This window comes from Stomoxys calcitrans, chromosome 2, assembly GCF_963082655.1.
Source record: "Stomoxys calcitrans chromosome 2, idStoCalc2.1, whole genome shotgun sequence".
In the NCBI taxonomy this organism is placed as follows: Eukaryota; Metazoa; Arthropoda; class Insecta; order Diptera; family Muscidae; genus Stomoxys; species Stomoxys calcitrans.
Window position 1 is genome coordinate 143,098,726 of NC_081553.1, and position 14,617 is coordinate 143,113,342.

Here is a 14,617-nt window from a genome sequence, read left to right on the forward strand (position 1 = left end):
CTCTAGAGGCTCTAGAAGTCAAGACCCAAGATCGGTTTATATGGCAGCTATATCAAAACATGGACCGATATGGACCATTTACAATACCAACCGACCTACACTAATAAGAATTAATTGTGCAAAATTTCAAGCGGCTAGCTTTACTCCTTCGGAAATTAGCGTGCTTTCGACATACAGACGGACGGACGGACGGAAGGACAGACGGACGGACATGGCTAGATCGACATAAAATTTCACGACGATCAAGAATATATATACTTTATGGGGTCTCAGACGAATATTTCGAGTAGTTACAAACAGAATGACGAAATTAGTATACTTCCCATCCTATGGTGGTGGGTATAAAAATATTGGGGAGAATGAATTCCTGAAAACGGATATAATAATATATTCATTATATTCACCTCCTACAAAAACAACTTACAACTTGTAATTCGCTTTTAGACAACTGACCCAAAGCTTAATTGCAAATATAATTTTCAAAAATTTGTTCCAACCGAAAAAAGAAAATTATTTAACACCACAGAATTTCTTACTGTTATTCAAATGATATGAATAACGAAGTTTAAAAAGTCTGCGAACCTCTTTTCCAATATTGCGAATCTCCCCGGTCATTCAGCGTTTTCGGGCTGTATTCTTTTCCCGAAGAGGAAAGTCAATGTCTTGAATGCTGAATAATCTTGCTCAAGTCTTCTTCTGCGCAGTCTTCCGAATTTTGTCCAGTTGGCAATATATAGCCCCACTCTGGATAGGTCCCCGTTCCCCATCATACAGTTGTGGGCTGTGGAAAAAAAAAAACTAAATAGAAATGAAAAATGGTACAGGAAAAATATTAAGACCTGGTATGTAAACGTATGGTAGAAACCAAAAACATTGTCCTCCTGCCTCCGTGAATGCCAAATTATTATCATTTTTATACCCGCCACCGAAGGATGGGGGTATATTCATTTTCTCATTCCGTTTGCAACACATCCAGGTATCCATTTCCGACCCTATAATGTATATATTCCTATAATGTATATATTCTTAATCAGCGTTAAAATCATGTCCGTCCGTCTGTCTGTTCAAATCACGCTACAGTCTTTAAAAATAGAGATATTGACCTGATACTTTGCACAGCCTATAAAAGGCGCATTTATTGTCCGATTTTGCCAAAATTTGAGACAGTGGGTTGTATTAGGCCCTCTTCAATTTACCTCAGATCGCTGCCATATAGATCGATCTTGCGATTTAAAGTCTTGGCCCAAAATTTGACACAGTGATTTATGTTAGGCTTTTCGACATCCGCGTAGTATATGGTTCAGATCGGTCATATCTGGATATGGCTACCAAAAAGACCAATATTTTGTTCTACAAAATTGAACAATGACTTGTACTTATTAGACCTCTCAATATCTGTGTCGAATTTGGTGCAAATTGGAACATATCTCGATATAGCTGCTATGGGGCATAAGGTATGCATTTTTCACCGGATTATGACGAAAGGGGTTTACATGTCTCGAGTATACATGTGGTGGGTATAAAAAGATCGGCCCGGCCGAACTTAACGCCTTTTTACTTGTCTTTGGAATAAAGCGGCAACAAAATAAAATAAAACGTCTAACAAAATTCATTTTAAATTTCAGGTTGGCTATCATTGTTTAGAAACCAGATTCTTCTTCAACTCATCTGGAGGTTATCTTTAAAATTCGATAATATATCACCATTTTTATCCTCAAGGACGGAGCCAGCGTTTGGAAGTTAAGTTAATAAATTACGAGCTTTGTCCAGTTCTTGGCATTAAGATCCTTGAAGCAAATTAACATATTTCCTCAACCGACGAAGTGTAATTTCGCATTTTTCATACACAGCAAGTACTAAAAGACGAGCTACAATAACATCTTCTGAGCATGTTTAATAAATGTTTTCATAGCAGTAAACATGGAAATTTCCTTTGAACACCATGTTTAGCATAGGTGTTTGTGTAACACATTCACATTCATTAAAATTTCCCTTAATCCTGTAAGAAAACAACTGGTATGTACAGAAACAACAAACAAAGCCACCGACAGGCAGGCTGACAAAAACAAGTTCAGCACTTTTCAGCAGTCAGTGGTTTTGTAAAAAAAAAACTTAGGACACGGTGTGCTAAAATATTACTCCTCTCTCATTGGGTGTGAATTAGGTTATACGTGTGGCTGAGTGTGTGTGCTGGTTTGTACATTTCATAAAATAATATGAAGGACATCGCACACCAAGTGCGTGTTTGTACTTTGCAGATGGAGTGTGAGAGTCTACCAAAGGAGTAACTTTTGCAATTTATGCCATAAGCAGTATGAAGACGTGTTTAATTTTTTTCTTTTTTTTTTTAAGAGAGAGAGTTTAATGGTTAATCTTTAAAGGAGTCTCTTTTAAACATTGTATCTATTTATTTAAGAATCTGTGTTTCCCAATGGAAAAAATTCTAAGTAAACACCATAGGTTTTTAAAAGAAAAATCGAATAGAACCAACGAACGCATAACAAACAAAAACAACAAATTTTTATTACGAGATGAACAAATACAGATAAAAATTTTGAGCTAAAAAGTTAAATTTGGTTGCAAGTAAAAGTATATATATTTTCATATTAATTGGGAGATAATTATAAATTTCCTTGAAACTAATGTCAAGGAATTTCAATCTCCATAATGTGAAGCATACTGCAGATGCGGCAAATTTTTCCACTATACAATAGATCTTCTTACAGAAATTTCTTTTGTTGCAATACCCAATTAAGTTCAAGTGGCAAGCGCGGTATTTAACCATGAATGACATACATAACATCAACTGAACTTGGTTTAGTTTAAGTGGCAGTCTGCCATCAGACTAACATAGACGTTTTCGTCCATTATGATAACACAGGAATTAGAGAACGAAGACGCATTCTCGTTCCTACCGTTGAACCATCCAAATCGTTTTAACAAGCCCAACAACTTGCGAATATTCACATCCGAGAATCTGGAAGAAATGAGAAGCAGGCTCCTTCTGCCTGTCAGTGAGGAACACACAGCAGATGTTCTATACTCTATTCTTCCCCGACGACGTCACAGCTTCTTCAAGTTCGCTACCAAATTCGATCAGACAGTGACTGAAACGCCAGTTCTGGCCAGCGACAGCAAAGCGGTAGACCTCTTCGAGTCCAGATTAGGCCACATAATTAGGAATGTTCAAAATTTAAATTTAATTTATTATAAACACAAAATTTCTGCAAAATTTTCTTTAATAACAAAATTGCATATTTATAATGTTCTGTAAAGAAAAACTTAAGCTCAGACCTGGGCCGTCTCAAAATCATTTTTCTGAAGGACAAAATTGTATTGACATTTTTACTAAAAGCAACATTTTAATGCAATTTCTTCTAAATAATTGTTAATGGAATATTTTCTTAATACAAAATATCAGCATTACGACAAAATTTCGGGCAAGGCCGAACCATTTAAAATTTTTGTAAAAACGAAAATTTAATTAATTTTTTTCTAGAGATGAAATAATAAAAAATTTTTTCAAAATATAAAATTTCAATTAAAATTCTTCTAAAGCCTAAATTGTAATAATTTTTTTCTAACGCCTAAATTTCATAGAAAATTTCTCCAAAGAGGAACGTTTCTTAAATCCAAAATTTCTATAAAAGTTTTTGTACCTGCTCAATGCATTTTGCGACATTTCGTTTGTCCTAAACTTTTTTAAAGTTCTTTTTTTTTTGATTTTCTTCATAGAAACGAAACACAATTTCCACAGGATACGAAGGGACTCACGGAGACACCGGAATCTTGGAATAAAGACGTTTATCGAAGGTTTATAATAACGGAATTTATGGTGAAGGAATCCTTGAGGAGCTTCAAACCATTTAAGTCACCCGGACCTGATGGAATATTTCCGGCGTTACTACAGAAAGAGGCAGACTATCTGGTTCCTCATCTGGTCAAAATTTTCACAGCGTGCCTAGGACTTGCATATACTCCGGAAGCCTGGAAGGAGGCAAGGGTGGTGTTTATACCCAAGCCCGGCAAGGCAAGTTATGCGACACCAAAGGCCTACAGAACCATAAGCTTTACATCCTTTCTACTCAAAACCATGGAACGTATTGTGGACACCATGATCAAGAGAAGGACATCCAGCGAACTGCTCAAATACAAATAGCATGCCTATGTCAAGGGAAGGTCGGTGGAGACTGCCCTGCACAAGGTTGTGCATAAAATAGAAGAATCCTTCGATGCCAAACCGTGCACACTGGCGGTATGCATTGACATCGAGGGGGCTTTTAACAATGTGCGGACCGACACATTGATCTAATCCTTAAACCAGTACCGGGTGGACCCGGTCCTTAGAGACTGGATAAACCATATGCTAAGGAACAGGTGGATAAATTGTGCGCCCCATGGCATAAATATAAGGGAGAAAGTGGCACAGGGCACGTCACAGCGGGTCATTTTATCGCCACTCCCATAGGTGACAACCATAAATGACCTATTAAGGATGCTGACTGAGGAGGGATTTGAACCCGTCTGCTACGCAGACAATGTTATAATCCTTCTAAGGGGTAAGGAAAAAATATTATTTAAAAGCTGTCTTTAACCTTTGCCTTACCAATACCCAACCGGGTGACCACTTCGATTTATTATACCCTTCACCATAAGATGGGGGGTATACTAATTTCGTCATTCTGATTGTAACTACTCGAAATATTCGTCTGAGACCCCATAAAGTATATATATTCTTGATCGTCGTGAAATTTTATGTCGATCTAGCCATGTCCGTCCGTCTGTCCGTCCGTCCGTCCTTCTGTCTGTCGAAAGCACGCTTACTTCCGAAGGAGTAAAGCTAGCCTCTTGAAATTTTGCACAAATACTTCTTATTAGTGTAGGTCGGTTGGTATTGTAAATGGGCCATATCGGTCCATGTTTTGATATAGCTGCCATATAAACCGATCTTGGGTCTTGACTTCTTGAGCCTCTAGAGTGCGCAATTCTTATCCGATTGGGATGAAATTTTGCACGACGTGTTTTGTTATGACATCCAACAACTGTGCTAAGTATGGTTCAAATCAGTTCATAACCTGATATAGCTGCCATATAAACCGATCTTGGGTCTTGACTTTTTTAACCTCTAGAGTGCGCAATTCTTATCCGATTGGAATGAAATTTTGCACGACGTGTTTTGTTATTATATCCAACAACTGTGCCAAGTATGGTTGAAATCGGTTCATAACCTGATTTAGCTGCCATATACACCGATCTGGGGTTTTGACTTCTTGAGCCTCTAGAGTGCGCAATTCTTATCCGATTGGAATGAAATTTTGCACGACGTGTTTTGTTATGATATCCAACAACTGTGCCAAGAATGTTTTAAATCGGTTTATAACCTGATATAGCTGCCATTTAAACCGATCTTGGGTCTTGACTTCTTGAGCCTCTAGAGTGCGCAATTCTTATCCGATTTGCCTGAAATTTTGTACGACGGATTCTCTCATGACTATACGTGTTTATTATGGTCCGATACAGCTCCCATATAAATCGATCTCTTTATTTTACTTCTTGAGCCCACAAAGGGCGCAATTCTTATTCGAATTGGCTGACATTTTACACAGGTCTCCAACATATAATTTAATTGTGGTCCAAACCAGACCATATCTTGATATCGCTCTAATAGCAGAGCAAATCTTTTCTTATATCCTTTTTTTGCCTAAGAAGAGATGCCGGGAAAAGAACTCGACAAATGCGATCCATGGTGGAGGGTATATAAGATTCGGCCCGACCGAACTTAGCACGCTTTTACTTGTTTTTTTAATCTTTTGGTGCAGTTTTGCAAACTTTAAATAATATTTTTATGAATATAGCTCTATTCGCAGAATGTTCCTCGTAGTAGGAGTTAAATGGTTTGATGCCGCATTTTTATAGTTTAAAAGGCATATAATCATGCGATGGAGGCTGAACGCCTGGGTTTAAATACTGGCCAGAACAAAAGCACATACTGGCGATTTTACAAGGTTTCAGTCATGTAAAACTTCTCCAGTCAGTCAGCGATTTTCGAGAGGAGAGTCTTAATGAGGAGTCAGGTGGCACTGGCTCTTAATTAAATACTGAGGGTCAATGATAATCGAGATGACAAGGCGAGTTATTGGCGCCTGTTCCCAGGTTAGGGGCGGTTGGAGGCGAGCGTCGGATCTTGGAGCAAGCGGCTCACCACAACGAGGGATACATGTGCAATCCCACAAAACCCATTCGGTTGGTGTGCTGGACCAATAACCCGCCCGGAAAACTATGAGAACTACTATGAAAAACAAAGGAATAGTAAAAACGGACCCACCAACGTTGACGACCCACGCAAACGCAAAAAGGACCATGATTTGCGGATCTGCACCTGGCGGATGTATTAGAGAAGTACAATGCAGATATTACCGCCTTACAGGAAGTGCGATGGATTGGGAATGGCGTCACTACAACACCAAATGGTGACGAACTATATTATAGCTGACATAACACGAGGCATGAATTGGGCTGTGGATTTGTGTGGTCGGAGATTGAAACACCTTGTCTTCAGCTTTACCCCGGTGGATGAGAGGCTAGCCACAATCCGCATAAAAGCCAAATTCTTCAACATCAGCCTTATTTGTGACCATGCCCCGACGGAAGACAAAGACGACCAGACCTAGGATATTTTCTACGAGCGCCTAGAGAGAGAATATGACAGCTGCCCCGCCCATGATATTAAAATCGTTCTGGGAGATTTTAATGCGAAGATTGGGAAGGAAGACATTTTTGGTCCAACGGTCGGAAAGTTTAGCCTCCACGAGATAACGTCTAGTAATGGATTGAGGCTGACAGATTTCGCCGCAGCAAAAAACATGGTAGTTAGTAGCACCAGATTGCAACACAAAAATATTCACAAAGCCACATGGCTGTCACCCGATCAAAACACGAGAAACCAAATTGATCACATTGTGATAGATGGAAGGCATTCATCCAGCGTGTTAGATATACGATCGATCCGTGGAGCGAATATAGATTCGGATCATTACCTTATTGCAGCAAAGGTTCGCACCCGTTTGAACATGACGAGGAAAGTACGATCTGACACTGCACGGAAGCTGGACATTGAAAAGCTGCAAACACAACAAATGGCAGCGGCATTCTCCACTCGAGTGACCCAACTGCTTGATGAAAGCACTCCTTGTTTCGATGATATAATGGAGCAGTGGCAAACTATTGCCCACTCCATGGAAAATGCCGCGAAATCCGTACTTGGGTACCGGAAGCCCCCTCCAAGAAACCCATGGTATGACCAAGAGTGTCGAGATGCTACTGAATCCAAGAATTTGGCGTATAGAGCAACCCTGCAATCAGTAGCAACGCGCCAGATGAAGGAGAGGTATCGGGAGAAAAGGAGAGAGGAGAAATGTCTATTCCGCAGAAAGAAAAAGGAAATGGAAAGACGTGAGTGTAAGCGAATTTAGATGTGAAGGAGTCAGAATGAAGTCCGGAAATTCTACCAAAAAATTAAACATCAAACCGATGGCTTTGGTGCAGGCACATCCTCCTGCAGAGACAAAGAAGGAAATTTGGTAACTGACACAGACAACATGCTGAGGATATGGAAAGAACATTTTACCCAACTGCTAGTGTCCGACGTTGGCGGCGAAGAGGATACCGCAGAACCAACCAATCCCGGTATAGAATGTTTACCTCCTAGTCAGAATGAGGTCTAAGTAGCAGTGACCCGACTAAAGAACAACAAGCCAGCAGGAGCCGACGGGTTACCCGTTTAACTATTTAAGACCGGAGGCGACACGCTGATTAGGCTTATGCATCAGCTTATCTGCGAGAAGGAGAAGAAGCCGCCTTCGATACTCCTTTAAGTTCAAAGGTATTTCAAGCCATGTCTGAGTTTGGTATCCCTACAAAAATAATAAGACTCTGCAGGATGACACTTGCTGATACGAGTTCGTCGGTAAGAATAGGAAAGAACCATTTAATACCAAACGAGGTTTCAGGTAAGGATGCAGCCTATTGTGTGATCTCTTTAATATCCTGCTGGAGAAGATTATACGAGATGTAGATGTGAATAGATATGGCACAATAATCACAAGAGAACACTGCTACTGGCCTATGCCGACGACATCGATATCAGAGGCCGGTCGCCGGACGTAGTACCTGCAGCCTTTGAAAGGATCGAAAGAGAGTCAGTGAAAATGGGTCTAGCAGTAAATGGAAATAAGACGAAATGGATGGTTTCAACTCCCAAAAAGCCTTGCACAAACGGACAGATAAAGAAAATGGAGAAGGCAGATAAAGGAAATGGAACCACAACTTTGGGACAGTCAGTAACTTTATCTACCTCGGCACCGCCGTAACCGAAACTAATGACACCAGTTTTGAGATTAACCGAAGAATAATACTGGCAAACAGATGCTACTTTGGGCTAAATAAGCAGTTTAGAAACTAGGCAACCTCTCGACAGACGAAGATTACAGTATAGAAGACAGTGATACCACCCGTGCTGTTGTATGGTTCTGAATCATGGGAACTTGTGAAAGGAGATGAGGCAGTACTTGGAGTATTTGAGAGAAAGATTCTTTGTAAAATATATGGATCAGTTTGCGTTAATGGAGAATATAGGCGACGTATGAACCACGAGCTGTATGAGCTGTATGATGACGATAGCATAGTTTCGCGCATCAAAATAAGGGCTGCGTTGGCTAGGTCATGTTGTCAGAATGGATAAAGAAGCTCCAGCAAAGAAGTCTTTTGAAAACAAACCCGGTGGTACACACAAACCGAGAAGACGAAAAGCCCGATGGAAAGATCAAGTTGTTGGAGACACCTCGAAACTTGGTGTCAGAGAGTTAGAATGAGCGCAGAAGATCGAGGCGCTTGGAACGCTATTCTACGTTCGGCTAGTGGAACAAATAGCCAATTAAAGTATTGGGTTGCCCAAAAAATAATTGCGGATTTTTCATATAGTCGGCGTTGACAAATTTTTTCACCGCTTGTGACTCTGTAATTGCATTCTTTCTTCTGTCAGTTATCAGCTGTTACTTTTAGCTTGCTTTAGAAAAAAAGTGTAAAAAAAGTATATTTGATTAAAGTTCATTCTAAGCTTTATTAAAAATGCATTTACTTTCTTTTAAAAATCCGCAATTACTTTTTGGGCAACCCAATAAATTAAGTAAAGTAAAACTGAAACTCCACTGAGTAGAGTCGCTCTGCGGCCTCAGAATTCTAGAAATTACGCTGGTTTGGACAAAATTTGCTAATTTTATATAGCCATTAACAATAAATTATTGTCTCTGGAGGAAAAAGGTGTCAAAGTGGTCGCGTATGCTGATGGCGTGGCAATTGCCGTTAAGGAAAAAGTTTCCCAGTCCTCTAAGAGATATACTTCAGGAAGCTCTAAGTGGAAAAGCGACGTGGACTACAGAAAGTGATCTAGGCGTAAATCCGTGTAAGACCGAAGTTGTTCTATTCAGCAGGAGACACAAGTGGCACCTGTCTCCATGGGAAGAGAGAATGCTCCATTTAAAGAAAGCGCAAATTACCCGGGTGTTTTGCAGGACAGAAAATTTAACTTCAAATCCAACATTTTGGAAAGGGGAAGAAATGCATCTCTTGCCCTATATACATGCAAGAGAGTCATTGGTAAACGTTTGGGGTTTAGACAACGCGTCATGCATTGGGTTTATACTGAAGTTGTCAGACCTATAACACTATATGGTGTTGTGGTTTGGGTAACGGCACTTCAAAAGTCCACCTACTGTTTAATATTCGACCAGATCCAACGGATGGATTGTTTGTGCATCACAGCCGCACTGAGGAAGACACTATCTGATTCACTGAATTTAATGCTGCATCTAATGCCTCTTGACATTGTGGCTAGATAAATTGCAGCGACCACTGCTGTGATGCTAAGGAAGATTTCTCTTTGGTCATGTAGCAGCTACGGACACTGTGTTATCCCTGATACAATATTCGATGTTCCAGGCAGGGTGGATTACACCCTACCTGAGCCGCTTTTTGATAAAAAGAACTGTACTGTCATATCCCTGGTAATAGAAGTTACATAGACTTCTATACGGATGGTTCCAAACTAGACGACCGGGTGGGCTTTGGGGTGTGCTCTAAAGATCTAAACTGGTCATATCGAAAAGGTTACCCGACCACTGCAGTGTGTATCAAGCGGAAATCCTTGTAATTAAGTAAGTGGAGGAATGGCTAAGATACGAGGGTTGCCTTTGATATTTTGGTATTGGACAGCCATTGTGTTGCAATCCGCCAACTGACAGCTCTATCGTAAAACTTGACTTCTTTGGGGTTATACGTACTCAGAACGTTTTAAATACAAGCGCTATTTGTTTAGTTTACAGGTACTTAAAAGATTAATCTCGCACAAAAAATGGAATTAAATCGCGAACATTTCCGAGCGATTGTTTTTTACAACTTTCGACGTGGATTAGCTCAACAACAGTGCATCGATCAGCTGAATGTAATTTTTGGCGATGCAGCTCCATTAAGGAATAATAAATTTAACCGAGGTCGTAGCTCACTACAAGACGAATTTCGTGAAGGTCGTCCAAAATCATTGATGCTGTGCGCCAACTGATATCGCAAGATCGTGATGTGACCTATCGTGAGAATGAGACAACCTTAGGCATTAATGTGAATGAATGCATGTCAGGTTCAAAACTGCATGAACATTTGTTCGTCAAACAAGAAAAAAGGCGTTAAGTTCGGCCAGGCCGAACTTTGGATGCCCACCACCTCGGGTATATATGTAAACCACCTTTCATCAAAAGTCGGTGAAAATTTCATAACTTATGCCCCATATCAGTTATATCAAAGATGTTCAGATTTGGACCAAATACTAATAAGTACAGTAGCTATATCTAAAAATGAACCGATCTGAACCATATACGACACGGATGTCGAAAAGACTAACATAAGTCTCTGTGTCAAATTTCAGTGAAATCGGATTATATATGCGCCTTTTATGGGGCCGAGACTTTTATGGGTCTAATACCCTAAATCGGAGGATCGGTCTATATGGCAGCTATATCCAAATCTGGACTGATCTGGGCCAAATTGACGAAGGATGTTGATGGATCTAACGCAATTCCCTGTCCCGAATTTCATCAAAATCGGATAATAAATATGGCTTTTATGGACCTAAGACCCTAAATCGGAGGATCGGTCTATATGGCAGCTATATCCAAATCTGAACCGATCTGGTCCCAATTAACAAAGGAAGTCCAAGGGCCTAACACAACTCCCTGTCCTAAATTTCAGCAAAATCGGATTATTATTATGGCTTTTATGGGCCTTAGACACTAAATCGGAGGATCGGTCTATATGGCACCTATATCGAAATCTGGACCGATCTGAGCCAAATTGACGAAGGATGTCGAAGGGCATAACACAACTCACTGTCCCAAATTTCAGCAAAATCGTATAAAGAATGTAGCTCTTATGGACAAAAAAAAAAAGAATCTGTGCAAAATTTCAGCTCAATATCTCTATTTGTAAAAACTGTAGCGTGATTTCAACAGACAGACGGACGGACATGTCTAGATCGTCTTAGATTTTTACGGTGATCAAGAATATATATACTTTATAGGGTCGGAAATGAATTTTTCGATGTGTTGCAAACGGAATGACAAAATGAATATACCCCCATCCCTCGGTGGTGGTTATAAAAATGCTTTCACATTGGATTCCACACAATTTTTCAATAGCTCAAAAAAGGCTCGTGTCGATTGGTCGAAAGAAATGCTCCAAAAATACAAAACAACTGAATTTGTGAGCACTAAAATCATCGATTTGATGAGTCATCCGCCGTATAGTCCTGACTAGGCACCGCCGTATAGTCCTGACTTTTATTCCAATACGTAAAAAGTAAAATGCATGTTTTGGAGATACCTCAATCAGAGTGGCAAAAGTGCTTCGACAATTGGTTGAAACGTATGCAAAAGTGTATAGATCGTAATGGGGAATATTTTGTGTTTGTGTTCTTTTGTCCCGAAATATAAAAGGCAACCCTCGTAAAATGTCATAACGACGATTGGCATAAATATCTTCTCAGACAGCCAGGCAGCCATTAAATCCCTGGAGAAAGTATTTCAGAACACAAAAACCGCCCTCGACTGTGGCAGATCTCTCAACGTTATGGCTGAACAGTTCAAAACTCTCATCTTCTGGGTGTCGGGCCACAGAGATATCTCAGGGAATTGTAAAGTGGATGAGCTTGCGAGACAATGAACTACCCTGCACATTTCATGGATACTGGAATCTGTGGGTATGCCTCTAGCGACATGTAATCTAAGTTTTCAGGACCAGGCAAAAAGGACAACGAATGATAGATGACCACAAAGAAGGGGCTGTGAGCATTCCAAAACTATGTGATCTAATCTAAACTTGAAAAGGTCTACCGCTTTGATGTCACTGGCAAGAAAAGACGTCTCAGTCATTGTGTTCGTCATAACAGGTCACTGTCTAATCGGAAAACATGGTGACTGAAGGTTACCAGTAACGACTTTTGTAGAAGCTGTGAGTTGTAGCACCCTGTCCGATTTATCGGATGTGAAAATTCGTAAGTTGTTGGACTTTTTAAAGCGACATGGATGGTTCAACGGTAGGAACTAGAAGGCATCTTCCTTTTTCTGTTCCTGTGGTATGACAATGGACGAAAACGTCTAAGTGAGTTTGATGGCAGACTGCCATTTAAACCTAACCTAACCTAACCATCACTAGGGGTTTTAGCCCACTTCTCCAAACAGATCGACTGGTTTCGATAATGTGTGCAGCTTAAACCTGAATCGAAGAGCACTTATTGATATGAGAGAAGTACCCCCGCTGTCCATTTATGGAATGTTCATGAGAAAGTTGACGATTTATGTACGATGGCTTGTTAGAAATTTAGCTTAGAACTCACATTTTTATACCCTCCACCATAAGATGGGGGGTATACTAATTTCGTCATTCTGATTGTAACTACTCGAAATATTCGTCTGAGACCCCATAAAGTATATATATTCTTGATCGTCGTAAAATTTTAAGTCAATCTAGCCATGTCCGTCCGTCTGTCCGTCCGTCCGTCCGTCTGTCCGTCCGTCTGTCTGTCTGTCGAAAGCACGCTAACTTCCGAAGGAGTAAAGCTAGCAACTTGAAATTTTGCACAAATACTTCCTATTAGTGTAGGTCGGTTGGTATTGTAAATGGGCCATATCGGCCCATGTTTTGATATAGCTGCATATAAACCGATCTTGGGTCTTGACTTCATGAGCCTCTAGAGTGCGCAATTCTTATCCGATTGGGATGAAATTTTGCACGACATGTTTTGTTATGATATCCAAGAACTGTGCCAAGTATGGTTAAAATCGGTCCATAACCTGATATAGCTGTCATATAAACCGATCTTGGGTCTTGACTTCTTGAGCCTCTAGAGTGCGCAATTCTTATCCGATTGGAATGGAATTTTGCACGACGTGTTTTGTTATGATATCCAACAACTGTGCCAAGTATGGTTCAAATCGGTCCATAACCTGATATAGCTGCCATATAAATCGATCTGGGGTTTTGACTTCTTGAGCCTCTAGAGTACGCAATTCTTATCCGATTGGAATGAAATTTTGCACGACATGTTTTGTTATGATATCCAACAACTGTGCCAAGTATGGTTCAAATCGGTCCATAGCCTGATATAGCTGTCATATAAACCGATCTTGGGTCTTGACTTCTTGAGCCTCTAGAGGGCGCAATTCTTATCCAATTTGAATGAATTTTGGCACATAGTATTTTGTTATGATATCCAACAACTGTGCCAAATATGGTTCAAATCGGTTCATAACCTGATATAGCTGTCATATAAACAGATCTGGGGACTTGACTTCTTGAGTTTCTAGAGGGCGCAATTCCTATCCGATTTGGCTGAAATTTCGCAAGACGTTTTTTATTGTTACTTTCAACAACTATGTCAAATAAGGTACAAGTCGGTTCATAACCTGATTTAGCTGCCATAGAAACCGATCTGGGATCTTGACTTCTTGAGCCTCTAGAGGTCGCAAATATTATCCGATTTGACTGAAATTTTGTACGACGGATTCTCTCATGACCATTAACATTCGTGTTTATTATGGTCTGAATCGGTCTATAGGCCGATACAGCTTCCATATAAATCGATCTCTCTATTTTACTTCTTGAGCCTACAAAGAGCTCAATTTTTATTCGACATAAATATAATTTAATTGTGGTCCAAACCGGACCATATCTTAATATCGCTCTGATAGCAGAGCAAATCTTTTCTTATATCCTTTTCTTTTGCCTAAGAAGAGATGCCGGGAAAAGAACTCGACAAATGCGAACCATGGTGGAGGGTATATAAGATTCGGCCCGGCCGAACTTAGCACGCTTTGACTTGTTTGATATCTACGAATTTTATCTCAAATTGGAACACTTATAATGTTTGAGCTTAAAGTATTTTATCTTATCGAAATAATGATCTTAGATCCCACAGAAATTATATTTTTTAACCGTCTTGAGATTCTTAGTTGATTTAGTCTTATGCGTCAGCTAAACTAAACGCTAACTTAGGAGTTATGCTAGAGCCTCG

At 40.0% G+C, this 14,617-nt stretch overlaps 1 long non-coding RNA gene across 1 annotated transcript in view; it reads right to left on the bottom strand.

The window, feature by feature from the left end:
- Positions 1 to 593: 593 nt before the first annotated feature.
- Positions 594 to 14,617, bottom strand: part of LOC131995154 (uncharacterized) — a 120,132-nt gene continuing 106,108 nt past the window's right edge. The window contains exons 2-3 of the long non-coding RNA XR_009397209.1: positions 840 to 992; positions 594 to 781 (exon numbers count right to left, since the gene is read on the bottom strand). This is a non-coding gene — a long non-coding RNA (uncharacterized LOC131995154). The remainder of the gene's footprint in view (positions 782 to 839; positions 993 to 14,617) is intronic.